This window comes from Acomys minous (assembly GCF_964271855.1).
Source record: "Acomys minous genome assembly, chromosome: 2".
Lineage (NCBI taxonomy): Eukaryota > Metazoa > Chordata > Mammalia > Rodentia > Muridae > Acomys > Acomys minous.
In genome coordinates, this window is record NC_140484.1 from 99,744,925 (window position 1) to 99,760,599 (window position 15,675).

General features: G+C 42.1%; 1 protein-coding gene across 5 annotated transcripts in view; it reads left to right on the forward strand.

Annotated features, from left to right (window-relative positions):
* The window catches only part of OTUD7A (OTU deubiquitinase 7A), a 317,547-nt gene that overhangs the window by 106,550 nt on the left and 195,322 nt on the right, over positions 1 to 15,675 (forward strand). The window contains exon 1 of one of the 5 annotated variants that reach the window (XM_084755966.1): positions 14,014 to 14,067. The exons of the other annotated variants lie outside the window; for them this stretch is intronic. The gene's annotated coding sequence lies outside the window, so the exon portion shown is untranslated. Of the gene's footprint in view, positions 1 to 14,013; positions 14,068 to 15,675 lie in introns of those variants that run through there. 5 annotated transcript variants of the gene reach the window in all.

Consider the following 15,675-nt stretch of genomic DNA (forward strand, 5'->3'; position numbering starts at 1 on the left):
ATGGAAAATTGATTTAAAAACAAACAAAACAAAAACCAACTAAATGGTCTCTATTCAGTAAGAAATTACTTTTCAATTTCAAAATTTCAGGATTAAAAGTGAATAGCTGTTAAAGTTGATTAGTTTATTTTCCCTTTTGCCCTTGATATGGTAATGTTTAGTTGGCTTTTAAAGTTCATTCAATGTTATTTGGAATATATTCTTTTTAGTATTAATTATCTTTCAATTTTGTAGTATAGTTGAATGAATGTTTTATATGACTATGCTTACACTCACGGTGTTTATGAGCGCATGTTCCTATGTCCTCCTCTAATTGAGTTACACAGGCTTCATATACACCTTAGAAACTATTTGTAGAGTTTGTTTGATAAAAATCAGCATTGAATTCATATCTTTTATGTTCGTGAGAATTTTCATGATAAATACAATTTAAGAGGTGTAAATTCAGAATCCAGTGTTTTTAGCGTGTCATGTTTAGGAAGACGGATTTTACAAGATGGACATGTGAGCCAACTAAGCCTTGGAGCCACCTTAGTAAGATGGATTTTAAAGAGATTTGCCTACCTCAAAAATTGCCTAATTTCTCATATTTACATATAATCTCATATTTTCATTTTGTTTGAACAGATTCTGAAGATACTCCCATTTCATTCATGGCACTGATGATGTAATACAATCCAGCAAACGGTCTGCCCCAGCCTCCCTCATCAACTTTTGATATTAATCTTTCAGTGAAGCAAATGTGAAACTATGTAATTTTGTCTTTTTTTTATTTGTTTTTAAATACAAAATAAACGTTTTAGTTATATTCTGATCATAGTTTTCTCTCACTCATCTCTTCCTACATCCTCCCCATCTCCCCAGTCATCAAACTTTATATCTTCTTTCTCTCTCTTTAGAAAACAAACAGAAAAAAATAAAAATAAATAAACCAGAGTATAAAACAGAACAGAGGTAAATCAGGAGAAGCACATGTATATGCACATCAGAAATTGATCTGTGGGTAAAGCAAAATGTCATTAGTAGTCATCTTACTGATAAGATCCTTAAGCAGAACAATAGTATTGGGTCTTCTCCTAGGTCCACGGCCTATTTAGTTTCAGGTTCTTTGCCACTCAAGCAATATCAGGTGTGCGTTCATCTCATGGGGTGGGCATTAAATCTACTCAGATAGTGGTTGGTTACTCTTACAACTTTTCCACTATTATTGGACGAGCATATCATTCAGGAAGGACACCATTGTAGGTTAAAAGGTTTGTAGCAGGTTTGATGTTTACCTTTCTCCTCTGGTAGCATGCAAAGTACCTTCCAGTACCATGGATACTAGTCTTTAGGGGTGAAGGCACTCATTAGGCACCAGTTCAATGCCTCCATGTTCAGTGAGATATGTAAATGTTATCTTCAGCAATAGAGCCTTACCATCAGCTTGTGGAGAACAACCAATAGCTTTGACAATAGCCTGAGTTCTTTGGAGGTTTCATGGAGCTGTTTTGGCCAACTCAATTATATGTAACCCATTCCCAGCATTGGAGGTTTCAGTTGGTGGTGACCAAGGTCTATTTGGAGCTTTGTCTCCCTTGTTACTTATATTTCACTCATAAATATATAAATATATATCCTTTAGTGTTATATGTCCTTCCCTATACTCTTTCTTTTATCCTCTTTCCTCTCCCCCTCTCCATTTAATTCTCCTATTCCAGTCCTATTCCCCATTTCTCTCTAACTGTATATTCCTCTATCAAAAGCTTAAATCTAGCATCCATATATAAGTGAATAATACTATATTTATCATTTGGGGTCTGGGTTCCTTTTTCTGGTTCCATCTATTAGCCTTCAAATTTCATTATGTCATTTTTTTAACAGTTGAGTAATACTATTTCTCCATTCCTTTGTGGAGAGACATCTATGTTGTTTTCAGTTTCTGGCTATTATAAATAGAGCAGCAGTGAACACGATCAAGCAGGTGTCTCTGTGGTAGGATGAAGCATCCTTTGGGTATCGCTGGATCTTGAGGTGTATTAATTCCCATTTTCCTGAGGAACCACCACACTTATTTCTGTGGTGAGTTTTCACTCCCACCAGGAATGGAGGAGTGTTCGCCTTACTCCACATCCTCACCAGCATGTGTTGTCACTTGGGTTATTAATCTGGGACGTTCTTATATTTGCATTTACCTGATGGCCAAGGATGTTGAACATTTCTATAAGGGTTTTTGTTTTGTTTTGTTTTGTTTTGTTTTTTAGCTATCTATGTGTCCTCTTTTGAGAACTTTGTAGATATGCTCCCTATTTTCAGTTAGGCTATTTGTTTTCTTGGTGTTCAGTTCTTTTCATATCTTAGATATTAATCCTCTATCAGATGTGTAATCAGTAAAGATCTTTTCCAAATATGTAGCCTTCTGGTTTGTCTAATGGTAGTTTCCTTTGACATATAGAAGCTTTTCAGTATCATGACTTCCCACTTAATAATTATGGGTTTTGGTGACTATGCTATTGGTGCCCTGTTCAGAAAGTCTTCTCCTATGCCAATGAATCCAAGACTATTCCCCACTTCCTGTTCTGTTGTATTCAAGATATCTGGCTTTATGTTGAGATCATTGATCCATTTGGAATTGAGCTTTGTGGTGGATGATAGATGTGGATATCTTTGCGTTTTCCTACATGCAGCCATCCAATGGGACAGCACCATTTTTGAAGATGCTGAAGAGGGTCTTGATCTGTAGCCTGGCTGGCCTCTAACTGATGATCCTCCTTCCTGAGCCTTCCAAGAGATGGTATTACCAATATGTTCTTTATTTCCTTCTTTACTGTTTTCACCTCTTTTTTCCTTCTTTCTACTACCTATGGTCTTGACTTACTAATTTTTCATATATACTTAAGATGAAACTTGCTTATTCACTTCAAGCTTTTGAGGTTTTCTACATGTATTTTTTTTTAGTATTTTATTAATTTATCCACATTACATCTCAATAGTTATCCTATCCCTTGTATCCTCCCATTCCTCCCTCCCTCCTATTTTCCCCTTATTCCCCTCCCCTATGACTGTGACTGAGGGGGACTTCCTCCCCCTGTATATGCTCATAGGGTATCAATTCTCTTCTTGGTAGCCTGCTATGCTTCCTCTTAGTGTCACCAGGTCTCCCCATCCAGGGGACATGGTCAAATATGGGGCATCTACAAGAAGAACATTATGATGGGCAGATCTGGGCCCAGTGGTCCTGCTCAAACTATGGCACCAGCCAAAGACAATAGGTGCAGTAAACTTCAAACCCCTACCCAGATCTAGCCAATGGACAGGACATTCTCCACAGTTGAGTGGAGAGTGGGGTCTGACATTCTACATGTATTTTAATTCTATACGCTTTTTCAGAGGACAACTTAGCTGTGTTTTCAAAACTTCACATATTTTATTACTTTTGTGTTTAAAGTAGAAGAATCATACCCTGTGTGATTTTATCCTTTGAACATTTAAAAATGCTGCTGTGTCTCAGGGTACAATGTTCCATCTGTAAAAGTATTTTGGAAGGTCTGTAGAGATGACTCAGAAAATTGCTTGCTACACAAGTAAGAGGGTCTGAGTTTCAATCCCCAACACAACTGGGCGTGGTCTGGGATTAGCTTGCCAGACAGTCTAGCTGATACAATGAGCTTCTGGTGCAGTGAGAGACCCTGTCTCAAACTATAAGATGGAGAACAAAAGAGAAAGTCATCTGATGTTGGCCTTTTGCCTCCATATGTGCATACATGTACACATAGGTACACACAGCACTGTTCTTGTAATCTGAAGCCTTTGGGGGCATGATTCTATTCAAGGCATTGATTTCAGTGGTTTTGCTGCACAGGGTTCTTTGCATCCCTAGAAGACACCTGCTGCCTCAGAGCCCGTTCTCTCCGCTGTTAAGAAATGACAACAGTTTTCCAGTGGCTGTTACCTGGTGCACCTCTATTCCATTTGCATCCTTTCTGTGTCATGTTTTAGATGCCTTTTCAACCAGTCTAAAGTTGACTTTTGCACTCAACTGCCAACCTGCTGCTTTTAGCTGGAACATCTGTCTCTTTATATTTAGTTTAATTAGTGTCATATTTGAGTTTACATTCAGCTATCTCATCAAGTACTTTCTCTTTATATGTTTTACCTCTTCTGGTTCTTCTTCGTTTTTTATAAAGATTCTTTCTAAACTTGTGTTTCCAAGATACATCCAGGATCTTGCCTCTTTTCATCATCCCCCTGCTGCCATCCCTTGGACCCTTCTCCTCCTCCCTGAGGATGAGACAGAGGCCTCCTGACTCATCTCATAGCTCCTCTCCTTCCTCCCACTCCCCACCCACCCACCCCCAGCCATCTGCACACAGAACAGCAGCCAAAGAGAGTCTCTAAGCATGCAAGCTCCGCTACCCTAGCTGTAAGTCTGTAGTGGTTCCTGGGTACACACAGAAGGAAAAGCATTCTTATCATGGAGCTCCCTGTGCCTTAGGGCCTCAGTTCTGTCCACTTTCCTTCAGATACATGTGCCCACTTGCTGGTCCTCAGCCTCTCAGGCTCTTCCCCAAAGCTCCTGAATTGGCTTGCTTCCCTCTCCCCCATTTATTACAGACGGTTGACATAAAGCACAGCTCTTGCTCTGAAGGGAGTTGGAGTTTCTTCTGAGTCAAACGTGAATGACTGTTGCCTGTAATCATTGATCAGGTTTTTCTGAATGACATAGCCCATCATAGTTGTGACTGCTTGAGGTCTCATTAGTCAGAGAACAAAATAAAAATTATAGGTCAATGTGTTTACCAAATATATTGGTGGGAGCATCAAGGATATGAGTCACAGCCGAGTGGGGGAAATGTCTGCTCTTGGCTTCAGATGCTCTCCGATGCCATTCATACCTTTGGGTTGACGTAATCTGGCGGTGTGCAAGTTAAATATATTCCAGCGTTGTTTACCTGACATTCTAGGATGCTAGGTCAGATACACAGGTGGGTGGTAAATAGTTAATTGGGGAACTAAAGAAAGACTGAGCCGACTGTGCCTGTCTATCTCTACCATTCCAACTCTACACATTGACTGAGCCCTAATCTGTCCTCAGTCTGCAGAATACAGAGGTGGCTTTTTCAAGGACCTTCAGCTTGAAAGAGCCATTTTCTCAGTGAGACCTGCTCTGAATGTCCTCCTATATGCCTCAGCTCTTCCCTTTTCCTTGCATTCCTCTGTTTACTTGTGACCCATGATGACCAGCCATTGCACATCTTGTGCAGAAAACTAAGTGTGATATTGTTGCTGACTGTGTCTCTGTCTCTTCTCACTACTGATACACCCATGTGTCCACTGCAGGCCCAGCCATTGGGGGTGTACCAAAGCTGTTGTTAAACAGACGTGGGGATTCTTCATTGCCTTTTCTAATGTGTAAAGGTCACACCCTGCTATCTTAACATTACCCTGGAAATGACACGCTGAGTATTTAAGTAGTCAAAGGCTGCCAGAAGTGCTATTTTCTCCTGGATTTTGCAATGACCTGTAAAGATTTTCAAGACGTGCTTTTATTTTATATTGTTTTGTTTTATTTTACCTTGAAAACTGGAGCAATGGGAGATATTTTGTTGTTTTCTGTGATACTGAATCCAGGAGTTGAAGTGCTGAACTGCATGACTCTGCAGATTGAAAGCCATGTGACCTCAGGTTGTAATCTTTACAGAAATTGGCCGAGCTGCAGGCATTTATCAGCTTCCCACATTGGCCCTCAATGCTCAGTAGTGGAGACCACTTTAGAGGTGTCTAAAGCCACTCGATCCAGAGCACTTGACATGAAAACGCTGTGTGCTGATAACTCACTCCCAGAATCCATCGGGAAATTGCTCTGAGTTGGATCTTGCAGCTCCCAGCAATGTAGATGTTTCCAGAGCCCCTTCCAGCACATAGCACCCCTCCCTAGAGACCACACTACTTAGTTGCTGGTCTGAGAAAAGGTAGCATTTAAGGGAGTCTGGAGTCAACATGGGAGCAGGCTGCTTTGAGGGAACCTGGAATCTACAAGTGGGAGTTTCAGGTGGCAGAGTGGTTGGGACAGTCTTACAGGTGGAATGCTGCTCGTAGCCGGTGGGGCTATGTGCAGGAAACATCACCATGTGTGGTCCAGGTACTGTCTGGCTCAATTTCTGCCTCTCAGGGCAATTCACAGTACCAGCCAGCTGGTGTAACCAACCCTCTCCTCAGAGGAGAGCTGTGGCAGCAGATAGCCCTCCTGGATTAAGGAAGCTAGGGATCCCACCCTGCTCCACTGGAATGCCTCTTCTCAGAGCCCACCAGGCAATGGCTTTCCCTCCCCTGAGTGTCTTTGCTTCTCAAGTGTGGATGGTGAGCCTGGAGCTTCCCCCACCCTGTGCCGACCTCATGCATGCTCTCATCTCTCTCTCCACCAAACTCTTTGTTCCTGTCAAGATGCTAGTCACTGAGCTAGAAGCTGGGGCCTTTGCCTCCCCTGAATGGTGCACTGTTCACTGTGACGCCTCTCTTCTGCCCTTCAGCCCTCCACCCTGCACAGCGTTGGGGCATTCCACATCTGGATTCTTACTAGCTCTTATTTACCTGTCCCCTCCCTGAATTGTTGCAGTCACTTGATCTGCCTGGAAAACTGTTACCAAAATGCTCAGTTAACTGTTATCACAATGATAGTGACTTTTTCTATCCAGTGAAGCTTGTTTGAAAACATTTAGGATGCGATTCAGTTTGTGCTCTCCTGCACTAATATTATATACACAAAGGCTGGCTACACCTGCGCTTACATTATAAATAAGAAGCTGATCATATTCTTGCCCTTTCTCTATGTGTGTCTCTCTGAAGTTCCCTTAGTAAACTGCATAGCCAAACATGGCACAACATCCTTCAACATCAGCAAGCCAGGTCCAATCTACTTTTAAGTGCCATGTAGCATTCACATATGAATATACCCAATTTACCCAAATATTCCCTTATTGGAAAGCGTTCTGCTCTTCCCTAGATCCTCTCATTTCAAAGTCTCTTCATTAAATACCATTGAACATCCTCAAGCACACTAATGTTTTCATTTCTATAAGCTATGTTTCACCAAGTGAAACCCCTGAGTCAACAAACGCTTATGTTTTTAATGTGAACAGCTCAGAAATTCCCGTCCACACTGAAAATGCAGGCATCATGTGTCAGTCTGTAAAAATGTTCTGTGATGGCTGTTGTGTTGCTTCCTGTGACTGTTTCTGAGGAATGGCGTGGGTGCCCTGTGACCGTGTCTGGGGAGTGGCGTAGGTGTCTGACCCTTCTTCCTGTGTCCCTGTCTTCTCCAGGTTGCTCCTGGTCCATTTTGCTGTGTCTTAACCAGTTACAGCAGATCTTTGCTAGAAGGCTTCTTAGCACTTTGCCTGTCTCTGTGTCCCAGCTATTTTTAAGTGAGTTAATGTCTTTTTACTTAGTTTACGTGTTTTGCCACATTGACCAACTCTGATGGGTTAGTTTTTGCTTTCTCTTATTTTCCTTAGTAGTCTATTTGTTTCCTAATGAGAGAAAGGGAGTAGATCTGGATAGGAGAGGAGGTGGGGAGATCCTGCAAGGAACAGAGGGAGGGGAAACCATAACCAGGATATGCTATGTGAGAAAAAATCTATTTTCAATAAGAGAAAATTTATTTTATATATTCCTTACTGCAGCATGTGCTTGTGACCTTGACCTGCCTGTGTCCTGAGGTTTTCAGGCAGCCTCTGCTTACCTGGGTCAGAACAGTTGGATGCTGTCACCTTTCTGGTGAAGTGTTTGCTTCTTCCACCTGTGGCTGAAATGAGTTCATGAGTCCTTTGCTGCCAGATTTACTGCTTGAGAACACTCCAGTGGCATCTTGTCTGTAGCTGATACTTAAAGGAAAGGGGGATGGATATTTGTGGAATACTGATTAGATCCCTGCGCATGCTAGACACTGGAGACACAGGCAGGCATAATCCCCACCTGCTAATAGGACTGATGATACGCTGAGGAGAGAGAGCAGAAGAGCTGCTTTGCTCTGAACAACCAGGTATGCTTCCTGAAGGAAGAGGTATAGGGGTAAAGCTGAGGGTGCAGTAGGAAGGAACCACCTCACAGAGGATGCGGTGAATCAAGGAGAGGAAGGAGAGGGTGAGAAGCCTTCAGGCAGAGGCAGCTTCTGAACAAATCCTGTAGGTATCAAGTGAGTGGCTCACTCTGTTGCATAGTGACAACGGGGGCCAGAGATGCAGAGAGTGTCTGAAACCTGGAATGACAGATCTCAGGTGAGGCATGATGGGAATCCACAGTTCATCCATTACAAAAGGAAGCGGGTAGCATCTGAAGAGGGAGATGGATGACTAGGGAGAACAGTAAAGTGACGTGATGGAGGGTACCACATTGAAGTACAGAGGGCGACTGTATCCTGAGAGGATGACAGAAAAAGAAAACATGTGTATAGACTTTGAGATAAATAATGGTAGAGTACTGACACGTGGCAAGGACCTGGGGACATTCAAAGTCATAAAGGAAAGGCAGAGTACGTGTGGACAGTAAGGCTGAAAAGTCTGGCATGGAGTGAGAGCCCACCCTGGAACTGTGGATTGATGAAGGAGACTTTGTGGTCCAGGAGTGTGTGAGCCATGCTTCAGACAGGCTGTGGGTATCCTCAGAGAAGGCATTGCTGTGAGTTCCCATGGGTAAGAGTTGGGCAAGTGGAATTAAAGGGACAGTAAACTCAGGATCAAAGTCTAAAAATGCATGGTAAAAATAGTACTCATAGCTGTGTTTTTCTAACAGAGAATGCACTTGAAGACTGACTAGGTGTCAAGGAGTGACAATGATTTAACTTGAAAGGGGGAAAGATTTGACCAACTGTGATGGAACCACCATTGTGACACAGGATACAAGCTTCTGTAGCAATGTGACCCACGGTGGCCAAATGCAATTGCCTGCCATGTGGTAGGCGCCAAAACCATTATGCTATTATTTATTTACCTTCAGCAGGATCAGAATTGTAATGCAAACAGCTTTTCTGAAATGACTATGCTTGTTCTGGTCACCTGTGGCGCCTCAAGCTACATACCAGCCATTCATTTGTTCGGGAAGCAGAAATGCTTGTGCTTAGGTGGCACTTTCTAGCTACGCATAGCATTGAATCACCTGCTGGCTCCCAAACGGAGAACAACAGTACAGTGAAAGAAAAAGGTATCAACACACATGTGCACATGCATGCAAATAACATGCACCACAGAAAAGGAGAGAACTGGAATCTGTCAGAAAAAAATATATATATGGAATGTAAGTTAGATTATTTAACTTGAGAAGGCCCTTCAACAGAGGCCATGGGTACTAAGACCAGAGGACGTATATGACTGTAAATGGCAGTATGAGAGAGAAGTGTGGGGAGGCCCAACCAAAGCTAAGTATGTATAAAAACACCATCAACCGCCGTTAGCTTGGTGGTTTTCTGGGACTCCTCTCAATGGGAGCAGAGGTGTCTCTGACTCTTATGCCTGTTCTTGGGACTCTTTTCCTCCCATTGAGTTGCCTTGTCCAGCCTCAGTATGAAGGCGCTTGCATTGTCTTATTGCCTTTTGTTTTTTTCTTATTGCCTTTTGTTTTTTTCTGGTTTGGTTAGCCTCTCTTGGAGGCCTGTTCCTTTCTGAAGTGAAACAGAGGGGGATTTGATCTAGGGAAGAAAGGAAGTGGTGAGGGAGCTGGGAGGAGCCCAGGGAAGGGAAACTGTAGTTGAAATGTATGAGAGACAGATTTGTTTTCGATTTAAAAAGTAGAAAGAAAAGAAAATGTCATAAAGAAGCCTGGTGCCGTGAACACTAACTAAAAAGTAAAAGTAGGAAAAACATACTCAAACAAACAAAAATATCCATGCCAAACAAGAAGAGCCCTAAGAGTTCTAGGGAAAGAAGCCCTTTGCTGCAGTAGCCTCAAGAAGCAAGGTGACGGTCTAGCCAGGGGCTGGAGGACAGTGCTGCTGTCACTTCACACAAGGGAATGTCCACTGTGCTCTTTATGTGAGGAGAGACCTTAAAGCTTAGGCCAGCGGAGGGCATACCCCACTATCCAAGTTTATGTAGGCTGCTAGGTTGTGGTGCACAGAAATAAAGAACAAGAGTGTGGGGTCACCTCAGCTGCTCTGGACTGCCCCCATGGAGCAGATAGAAAGAGAGCTAGAAATGGGTGGACCTGATATTAGTTTAACATCAGTTATCCTGAGGGCTGGAGAGATGGGTCAATGTTAAGATTACAGGCATCTCTCCCAGAGGACCCAGGTTTGATTCCCAGCACCCACATGACAGTTTAGAAGCAGCTGTGGCTCCTGTTCCGGGGATTCTGATGTCCTCTTCTAATCTCCACAGCCACCAGGTACACACATAGTACATGCACATACATATAGACAAAACGTTGTACACATAAATTGAAAATAAATAAATCTTTTTTTAAAATATATTTTAAAATGAAACACTATGTTTAAAAACTGAGATATATACCATCATTAAATCACTGGTGGCTCCTAAGTAGAGAAGGTAGCCAATGCTCAGTCCTCTAGTTTCATCAACTAAGGACGTGGAAGAGTCATGAGTTGTCTACTAATGTTAGAAGACCCAGGAGATAAGTCAGCTCAATGAGAAGAGCACCATGTGATCATGTCTCCAATAATGGTGAAATGTCCAATGGGGGCATCGCACAGCAGACCTGCAGGGCCAAGGTGAAGCTCAGAAGAAAGGACACATAAGGTCAATTTGAAGATTACACGATCTGATCATTATCCAGTGTATACATGAATTAAAATGTAAAATTATAACCACAGAAGATTGTGTCAGTAACAAATAGACCTGCATCTCCAGAGCTCAAACCCCTGATGCACCCTGGTTCCTGCCTCCACTCCCTTAGAGTAGCATCAAAGGCTACTTTCTCATGAATGGTAAGTGTGGTACAATTAAATCAATGATGAGCAGATACAGTGTCATGATGCCCCATCATCCATGTGAAAGCAATTAATTAACTCATTCTCAACCACAGACAAAACTGCATTTAATAAGTAATGAAGGACAAAGTAACAGGACATATCAGGAAGTAGTATTTATATTGATGGGAAAGACTTTCTAAGCCAGAAACAAAAACACACAATCCAAAAGAGACAATAGAAATTTTATTAAATTTTTCATTTCTGGAGATTAAAAAAGGACATGCAGCCAATCATAAAAAATTAATTGAGATGGAATATTTATAATACATCAAGAATGGCTTAAATCAATTAGAAAGATCAACAAGAAAAAGTAATGAGGTGGCACACATAGGTATCTCAGAGAAGGAAATAGGCATATGGTCCATGTGTATAACATGCTAATCAAACTTAGGAATAATCAGAGAAGAGTGAACTGCAATCAGCTATCTCCATGGTACCACATGATCCATCAGCCTAGAAAACATGCTTAGAAGCATATGTGTGGACTATGAAAAGCAAATGACCTGAATATGTTTATACTGTGCTCTTTATTGTCTCTTTGAAATTGAGAGGAGTGTGCATATGCAGAGAAATCCCTGAGGGTCTATGGCTGGTGTGTCTGTCTCTACATGGCTGACCCCTCAGGTGGAGTCTGTCCACCAGTGCCCCACACATGCCGGATGGAGCTTAGACTTAGAGAAGGCATCATCTCATGTTCATGTGAGGAGCACTGTCACTTCCATCAAGGGTGTATTGTGCTGAGAGGCATCTAGCCTTCTTTCTGGTACTTTCCGGAAAGGAGGAGATTCCTCCATCCTTGGGATGGCCTGCTTTCCTCTTCATTAACACTGTGGAGCCCAGGCCTACTACCTGACAGCATCTTTCCACTCTTTTCTTATCCACACAGCCTTCAAAGGACTCTAGGTCCATTCAATAGGCTGGGAGCCCAGGACTTTACTTTTCTGACTAGTTGGACATCCCTGGGCCCTCCATGTGTCATTGTCACTGGAATGTAATCTGCTCTCTAGGCCTCTTGCCACCTCTGAGATCAGTAACAAGAACAGGGGTTGATGGAGGCCTTTGAACCGGAACAGCCTTGTATGTGGCCCCTTGGTGTCCAGTGGAGGCAGCTGTTGGCCTGAACCACAAGCTCTTTATCCAAACCTTTCAGCTGCTAGGAATAGAGAGACAGGGGAGGATTTCCACCTTTTGTACTCCATATTTCATGACTTTATTTTCACACAGGTCATGTGCCATTTAGTTAGTTTTATTAAAATCTAAGAATACTATAATTTCTTTAGCAAAAATGCAAAAGTTCTGGTGCCTGGGACCTTGGTGATCTCGATCCTCTGTACTGATTTCATCTTCCAGCTGGCATCCCAGTCTTCTTCAGTTGTGTCTCCTGTATCCCTGTAGGAGATGTGGGCAGATGACTTCCCTACACCAGGTATGCATTGGGGGACACATTTGCACACTTGTCCTTAGAGCTGGCAGAGCTTTTGAAGCTCTCTATCCGTGTCCACACTCCATTCTGTGAGGAACTACCCATATTCTGAGACATCTAATAATATTTACCAAGAATCTCATGTGATGACTACTAAATATACATGTGCCCCAGACCATAGACTTTTATTGAGCACCTATTTTAGATCAAGTACCATACTAAAATGGAAAATCAGATTTTTAAAAAAGACACAGCCCTGACCCCAGGAACCTAAGGTTACATCCTCTAATATAGCCGTGCTGTGCATAATAAATGTCATTTGTCTTCTCCGTGAGACACATTGTAGAGATGGTCTTATTAATTTAAGGTAGAAAATAGAAAGTAAGTGGTGATTGATTTATAAATCATTTTATTATTTTTGTACTTGCATTTCTTAGTATGACTCTCAAGTGATGGCTAGAGAAGGTGCATGATGAAGTGGTGGATATTTTTCAACCTGACATCAATACATGTTTACAAGCACTGAAAAGCCAACAGTGGCTCAAGGTTGTTCTGTGGGTAAGGATGACACAGATGACATCTTTATGAGGCAAAAATCAGCATCCCACACTTATTTGGAGGAGTTCCTTGAAGCTTCTCTCTCTTACTGTGCAGCAGGCCATCACTATAAAATGTCACCTTGGCTTCACCCAAACCCAATGTTTGATCCCTATATGACTTAAGAGTCATCTATTGCCCCATACTGCACTATGGGGCACACTAACTATTGCAAAGCCCAGCATGCACACGTGTGTGGATACACTACACAGACGCACTCATTCCTGGGTTCGCAAACACATGCATATATCACACACAGGCCATATGTGAGTAGCAACTCTCTTGGATGTGTCACAGTGGGACTTAAAAGTCTGCAAAATAAGCACAAATGGTTATGCTCTTCCAAGTTAGTGCCTTGAGAGGAACTCTTGACTCTTCTACAATACTTCCCCCATTTTAGAGTAGATTAATTAATTTGCTGGTAATATCACCATTTTTATTAAGCCTTTCAGGGAACAGATTTGTTATTAATTCTGGATATGAAAAATATTGGCTATAGGCTTGAAAGCAAATAAGAACAGAGGAAGTCTGATTGTGTATAGCATAGTGCACTTGGATTTCTTTCTGTTAGAGATGGCCTCTTTATCCAGTTTTACTGACCAGCTTAAAGGTAAAAAATAAGTAAACATGTCTACTTGCTTCATTTTTTATAAAGATTTATTTATTTTTATTTCACATGTGTGAATGCTTGCCTGGGTCTGTGCACCACTTCTATGCCCAGTGCCTGCAGTACCCAGAAAAAGGCATTGCAGCCCTTGGAACTGCAGTTACAGGTGGCTGTGAGCCACCATGTGGGTTCTGGGAACTGAGCACAGGTCCTCTCTGTAAGAGCAGCAAGGGCTCTGAACTTCTGAGCATTCTCCCCACCCCACACCCCGTAAATCAGGTAAACACAGTTACTCCATGCTGCACTTATTCAACTCTGGAAATATAAAACTCTATGGCTTGCAATGACATGACTATGAACCATGTGCAGAAAGTCCAATACTTTATGTTCTCACATTTAGGACCTAAGCCAATCTCACTGAAGCTGAGAGTGGGATGGTGATTAAGGAAGATGGGTGCATAGGAGATGCTGATCAACGGGGTGAGTGACGTCGGTAAGCTCTGGTGTTCTGGTGCTCAGTAAGCTACTTTGGTTGGTAATGAGTTGCATATTTCAAAGTAACTGGAAGATAAGGTTTTAAATATTTTAGAATGAAGAAACAGATGATTAATGTCCTGGTCACCCTGAAGTGATTGTCACACAGTAGATTCCTGTGTCAAAACAATGCTTCTCTTAAAGTTGTAAAATCATTCTGTCAGTGTGAGGTAGAGCTGATCAGAGGTGAGAGTTACAAAAAGGGAGCCTTTCTGCAGCTGAGATTTACACGTTTACAAATGGAGGGGAATAGTGTCCCCAAAATGAACCGGGATTTTAAAACATGTCACAGACCTTAGCACATAAGCAGTAATGGAAAACTGACAAAATTATAATAAAAGACTAATATGCTCTTTAGAGTACGTAACCCTCCCAAATATCAAGAATGGAGAAAGCTGTAACAATAAATTGATATGCTAGATCTAAGTTATAGAATCCTCTAAGATCACAGTTTCTGTGGGGTCAAGGTCCCCACTGCTTTTGATTTTCTTCATTTGTCCAGGAACCAACTATGAAATTTTTTTATGAACCTGTCATGTGCTTTACATGGAGAAAGGTCAATTTAAGTGGCAAACCCACTGCTGAAGCCTAAGCCAGAAGCCACTGCAGAGTACAGATCCCAGGGACTGCCATGGAGGCAGCATTTGGAGGGTGAAGGTGAGGCAAGTGAAGCTGGAGGAATCATACGAACTGGCTAACACATGACAGCCGTTACTCAGTAAAGAGTGGGCTCTGGAGCTAGGCAGAGGACCCACTGGCTGAAACACTTGCCATGCACACATAAAGACTGGATCCCTAGAACCCACACAAAAACTAGGCAGGCATTGTGACTTCTGTAATCTCAGCACAGGGTGTCCCCAGGGCAAGCTGCAGCTAAATTCTCGAAATCGGCAAGCTTGGGTTTCACCAAGAGACCCTGGTACGATAAATAAAGAGGAATATGAGAAAGACATTTGAAGTCAACTTTGGATATACACACAGACATGAGCATACAGGTACCTGCAAACTACACGAACACTACACTGTTACAATAAAATGTATCTGTTCGGCCTAGGAAGCCAATAACTGACACAAAGAGACTGAAATGTAATTCAAAGCTGCAAGCATTAAGCCTGACAAAATCTAAACTGCTACTTTTTTAACAATAAACTATTCTAAACCTCATAACCTACATATATCCCAAGCACTTGCCAATCTGATCCTCAGCGGCCTGTCTCCTCCTTCACCCATTAACTGCCAACTGCAGGCTACTCCCCCTCTCCAGGAAGTCCCACCTTCCACTGTCTGTCCTTCTGCCCAGCTGATTGGCTAAACAGCGTTTAATTGATAGTTGTTACATCCAATCAAGACATTCCTCCACACTACATACACATGATCTGATTAAATTTTTGTCAAGTTGATACGAGCTGGAGTCATTTGGGAAGAGGAACCTCAGTTGAAAAAAGCTCTATCAAACTTACCTATAAACAGTCTATAGTGCATTTTCTTTCTTTCTTTTTTTTTCTTTTCTTTTCTTTTCTTTTCTTTTTTTTTTTTTTTTTTTTTTTTTTGGTT